The 6022-nt window shown below is 39.1% G+C and overlaps 1 pseudogene across 4 annotated transcripts; it reads left to right on the top strand.

Annotated features, from left to right (window-relative positions):
• Positions 1–310: 310 nt before the first annotated feature.
• On the top strand, positions 311–4610 carry LOC103640872 (uncharacterized; annotated as a pseudogene). Of its 4 annotated transcripts, none has more exons than XR_559899.4 (3): positions 326–907; positions 2483–3102; positions 4230–4610. The product of XR_559899.4 is annotated as an uncharacterized protein, transcript variant X3 (transcript). The 4 variants fall into 4 exon arrangements; XR_004853115.1 differs by having other exon boundaries at positions 332–907; positions 2444–3102; positions 4230–4606; XR_004853113.1 differs by having other exon boundaries at positions 311–907; positions 2483–4303.
• The last annotated feature ends 1412 nt before the right edge of the window (positions 4611–6022 follow it).

Genomic DNA, 6022 nt, shown 5'->3' with positions numbered 1-6022 from the left:
GCCCACCGTGCACACACTCTAGAGCCAAAACGTGCATAATAAATTTACTTCTCGGAGCGAGGTTCGAAACACCATCACCATCAATCACCAAACACTACACCACGGTTGACTTTTAGCGACCTTTATTATGCACGGACTGTTGGTTGCTAAATGTTAGAAACTGATGGTTGGTCGCTAAAGCTGTTTATAGCCACGGTCGTTTGGTCGCTAAAACTGTATAACTTTAACGACCTACGGTTGGTCGCTATAGAGGTAAGTGGATACCAAACGTTGGTCGCTAAAAAAATTGGGCCCATATGTAACTAGGGTTGGCCCAGTTGTGTGTGTCCCCGCGCGCGAGATTGACCAAAAATTCACCCATCTGTAGCTGCTCCCCGAACCCCTACCCACACCGCTGCCGCCACCGCTGCCGACGTAATCGCACGGCCGCTCCCCGACCCACACCTCGCACAATGTGCGCCCCGCCGCCGCCGCCTCCCCTCTAGATCCTCAATGCACCGCTAGGTCCCGTCCACAGCCGCTCACTGCCGCCACCTCTAACGCGCCTAGGACCATCGCCACCTCCACATCTAGCTTCTGGAGTCGAGATCCATGGTCGACTCCACTGGAGGAGCCCGGATCTGGCCTACCGGGCACGGTCTCGAGCTTTAGGCATCTCAGCAGGCAGCGGTGTACTCCGTCATCGCCCAATGGAGCAACCAACCAAGCAAGAACTCTATCCATGCTCGTGTCGAGGCGTTGTCTCTACTCTCTACTCCATCCCGCGTCTGCGCGTCGTCCTCTACGGATCCGTCCACCGCTGCGCCAGCACGATGTGAATCGAGACACGCCTCCGCCTATGCGTCCAAGACACGCCTCTGCATCTGCGTCCGTGCACTGGCTACGCGGCATCGATTACGGAGTGGAGGTATGGGATTATTGTCTGTTGCATCCAAATTTTTATACACTTTATTATGTTCAGATTTGGAGCCTTGACTCCTAAACCTGAATGTCATCTACCTGAGACGAATTTTAAGGTTGGGAGATTCCTGGAATTTTTCACGCGTTATGGTCGGCAATATTTGATTTTTGTTGATGAAGATAAGGAAGCACGCATATGTATTTTTATCCAGAAACGCACTGCTTATTACTTATATTAAGTACCCACGCAGCATAGTGCTGTACTAATAATATTGCAAGCTTTGTTTGTGTCAAATCATGTATGGAACTTGCGGTAGGGGGAATTTGTTTTTAAGAAGCGAAAATCATTGTCTCTTGAAGCTTCAGTCTTCTCATCTCCCAATCTACTGTTACTACTTACACCTTCATCTAAACGCACTTGTTGTTTCTGGAACGCTAAGAAATTCATGTAACAAATCATGTGGAAGTTGATAGATTAGTTAGCTTATAATACCAATAACCTAGTAGTGCGTTGGTGCAGATACTAGCTATGGCATATCTGCAATGAGAAAAAAGTTGGTTTTTTAACACACGTCAAAACGTGTCATTTTTCTATTAAGAAGAGCACGTGAAGTGGTTCATTGGGGCCTCCAATTAGTAATTAACACCAATATTTGTCTCATGCTAAATACTGAACTAAATGTTAATTTTATGTCTTTGCAGTTTTTAACTGGGCTCAAACATGCCTAGTTTCCCATTTAACAACTATGAACTCTGGGGTTAAATACTACACAATACTAGGAAACATGTAATTGTATTGGAATATATCCAATTTATACAGGATGATTTACAAAATGTAGGCTTTATTTACAACATGTAATTGTATTTGTGCAAATGATTCTCTTTCCTTGTTATCGATTTTGAGTGGGCAGTAGTGACATCCCAATCTTTAAACCCACCACAATTGGTAGATCTTCCTAGCATGATAGGGCACTAATCCATGAACATTCTTCTGTGGTTAAATTTTTGGACGGAACTTTTACATTAATCAATTTCAGCATACATTAAAATACTGTGAACAAATTAATAGTGTTTGGAAGACACGTACATGAGGACCAATGGGATTATTGACGGATACTTGTCTTAGGTTTTCTAGAAATTGGTTAGTAATGTAACTCAATATTTCTAGAAAACACTAATATATATGTTTTGGCTATGGTGGTCATTGAAGAAACGTATAGTGACAAGCATATGTTCCTCCTGCTTTACAAGGATGTTTGATGTTAGTTCACTTTTGTCAGAAAGCACATCCAGCTACTATTTTTTCCTCCCATTGGATCAGCATCTTCAATCTTTTTGTTTAGGCACATTGTAGTCTTACAAGCCTCCACACTAGAGATACATGATAGATACTACACATATGTAATGAACCAGATTCTACATTACTCTTAACACAAATTATATTTTAAGTGTATGCATCTGTATTTCTAGAAAACATTAATATAACTCAAGACTTCTACAATACTATTAACTGCAATTTATATCAATTTGCAAAATGTGGCAGGAACATAGTTTGATTGATATTTTGTTTGATTATGGATAGTCTACCTACTCGCAATTCTCTACATATGAGGACTTGAGGATTTAGAGCAAGACCTAAAGTAAGTTACTCTGAGGTATATACATTTTGGTCCCCTCCGATCTGCTTCACCTTCATCCTTAATTACATCCCAAACATTTATAAGTCTGATGTTGCTTATTAGAGTCTTTTTAAAAAAATTGAAAACACAAGAGAGTTGCATGTCCTATTAAAAAGAGGATGGTCATATTGTGGAACTGTTATTTTGAAACGGAGTGGTCTTATTGTCTGAACCTGCTATTTTGAGCTCTGAAATATATGTGATTGACTATAGAATTATTTCAAGAACAAACTGTTATTGGCATTTGTTCTTGCGAGTGTCCAGCAGTAGCATGCTTGTCACTCTGGTTTGGAAATATTGAAAATTTCATCTTTGACCGACTAATAAAGAGTAGAACAAAATATATTTGCATTTCCCCTAGTCAATGAACCAGTTCAATTTACACCAAACAATTTCTATACAAAGGTATACCCTTGAAGGGACACACTTTATGATTCCATGGTTTGAATGACCAATCATTTATGATGTCCGTGCTCGACTGAATCTCGTGGAGAGTACTTCTGGGAGCCTAGACCTTCAGATGGTAAGTATATACATCACTTTTGTTCGATTCCACCGGCCTCTCAATCTTCATGATTCAGAGCCTCTTAGTTCTTATGTAAATGTTGATGTTGACTGCTTGATATGCATGCTTTTATGTCCATTGGTTATTGCATCACAATGTTCATCTAAAATTTGGGCTGATAAACCTGTTTCTTCCTTGACTTATTGTTCATTTGATCCCTTAAAGCTACCACTGGCTATTATGATTATTTCAGCACCAATAGTTTGTCTGCAGTTTTCATTGAAATTTTTATTCATTCAAAAGTTGGGACCAATGAACCTGATAAATTCAGAACATGTTATGGCTTTGAGGAATAAATGCAGTTTTTATAATTTATCGTTTATGTTTATATCATAATATGTCATTTGTACCCTTGTCTAAGTATAGAAACGGTTGCTTGTCTTATGTCAACACAAATCAAATTTTGTAGGATTTGTGGTTTTGTATAAGGACGATGAAAGATTTAAGTGTCCAACATTTGATCTTTAAACTTTAGTCAACTATTGTATTTTTAGACCAAGAAATCAAACGTATCCTTACAGATTAAGAAATCACCAATGCAACAACTATTTTGGATTCCAAGCAATTTCGGTGTTGCAAATGAGGCTAGCATCTCACCTGAAGTTCTCAAAATATATTTTTTCCTGATCATGGGTTGTATCATTGTCTGATTGACATTTTCATGATTACTCTAAGGTATATACATTTTAGTCCACTCTGATCTGCTCCACCTTCATCCTTAATTACATTCCAAACATTTATAAGGCGAACGTTGTTTATTAGATTCTTTTTAAAAAAACTGAAAATATAGCAGAGTTGTATGTCCTATTAAAAAGAGGATGGTCATATTGCATGAACTGTTATTGCCTGAACTTTTTATTTTGAAACGGAGTGGTCTTATTGCCTGAACCTGATATTTTGAGCTCTGAAATATGTGATTGACTGTAGAATTATTTCAAGAACAGACTGTATTGTAGTAACCTTTTTCTCCTGGAGTATAATTATCTGTATTCGAATGCTCCTTTTTATATGATGATGAATTGTTCTACAGTATCTTTATTTGCAAATGTAGCAACAATATACTAATTTGATGTACTTTTTTCTAGGGTGTTCTGGACAATGAAAGCTTGTACCTTAAAACAGGAGGATACAAGAAGCTGGAGTGGTTGTCTGAAGGCTTTTGAACTGCTTGAAGCATTAGTGTAGCTTTGGTGCTTTTGTGACTGATCAGCTCTGGAGCAGCTAGAGTGATGTAGTTGTGGGCTTTTGAACAATACCTAGAGTGATATGAAACATTAGTGATGTAGTTGTGGGCTTTTGAACTGCTTCACGCTGGAGTGATGTCGCTGTGGTGCTTTTGTGACTGATCATCTCTGGAGCTTTTGTGAATGATCTAGCTAGCTATCTGTAAATGATCTAGTTGTGAATGATATTATAATTGTGATGCTTTTGTGAATATATAATTGTGGTGTTTTTGTGTTTATGTGATGGATCTATGACTCTAGTATATTGATTAACTGTGTATGTCTTTATGATTTGTGTATAAAAATATGTGATTTGTGGTGCTTAATTAAATGTATATTATTATTAATAACAACCATAAAAAGGGTGACTTTCTGTTGGTTGCAAAATGTATAGTATGACGACTTACAGTTGGTTGCTAAATCTATAGTACAGCAACCCACGGTTGGTCGCTAAATATACAATATCAGCAACGGACGGTCGGTCGCTAAAAAGATGTCGGTCGCTAAAGCCTTTAGCGACGGCACTTACAACGACCATCCTTATGGGTCGCTAAAAGTTTTTAGCGACCAACCGTAGATCGCTGAAGGCCGTTTTAGCAACCAACCGTAGGTCGCTGTAAGTGAACCGTCGTGTAGTGAAAAAGAGGGAGATTAAAAGCATCTAGGCCCTTAGTAGTTTTGTTGATTAATGATTAATGAAGATATAAGGTTATTGTGACTAATGTGGGTGTTCTATAGAGGTAATTTGAGTTATGTCACAATAATGGTGATTATTTGAGTAATCAATGGTTTTCATGCCCTAAGTATGGAATTCATTTTGATTTTTAAATGATGAATGATAAGGTTAAGTATGGACTAGTTCTAAGTGTTGGTTGGAGTTAAGAGATACTTAGATTAATTTAGGACGTTATCTTCCTTTGATTATACTATAAAGGAGGTATGAGCTAGTAGCTTGACCTAGGTAAGTCTAATGAGTTAATTATGGTATAGACTAGTTATCTACTTATGTTTGTTATATTTAGCTCAAATGACGACCAAAAGTCTTTTGGAATAAATATCATTCACAAAGTTTTTGAATTAGAAGTGATTTGAGAGAGTATGGAGGCGTTAGACCTCGATAAATTGGATTGTTGAACCAATGAGTATAGTCTTGTCGGTGTTTCAAACCTTGCTCCGACAAGTAAATTTGTTGTGCGTGTTGCAGGCTCTGGAGGGTGTGTGCAGTGGATGCAAGATTTATACTAGTTCAGACAAAATGTCCCTACTTCCAGTCATCGGTGGCTTGCACTACCGACACAATTGATGATCAAAACTCGTAGTAGGGGTTACAAGCGAACGAGAGAGAGAGAGAGAGGAGTGGCTCCCAAGTTTCTTTATTGGTGTCGAAGTGGAGCTTAGAAGCTACACTCTTTATCGGGGTGGAAGTAGAACTTAGAAGCTAGATAGTGGAGTCCTATCTAAGTCTTGGCTTGGTGGAAGGGCTTCGCCCTCCTGGTCCTCGTTGATGCTCCTCCTCCTTTTCGTCGGTTTGCCTAGGGCTTGTTCTTATGGGTGCGTGTCCTAGTGAACTCAACTCTGTCCAACTTGGGCCTTCTTCCCCACTTTTCCCTTCTACTTGGGGGCCAACCCCTCCCTTTTATAGGCTGAGAGAGAGA

Source organism: Zea mays, chromosome 10 (genome assembly GCF_902167145.1).
Source record: "Zea mays cultivar B73 chromosome 10, Zm-B73-REFERENCE-NAM-5.0, whole genome shotgun sequence".
Taxonomy (NCBI): Eukaryota; Viridiplantae; Streptophyta; class Magnoliopsida; order Poales; family Poaceae; genus Zea; species Zea mays.
The sequence above is the reverse complement of the archived record's forward strand: the minus strand, read 5'-3'. Positions and strand labels throughout refer to the sequence as shown.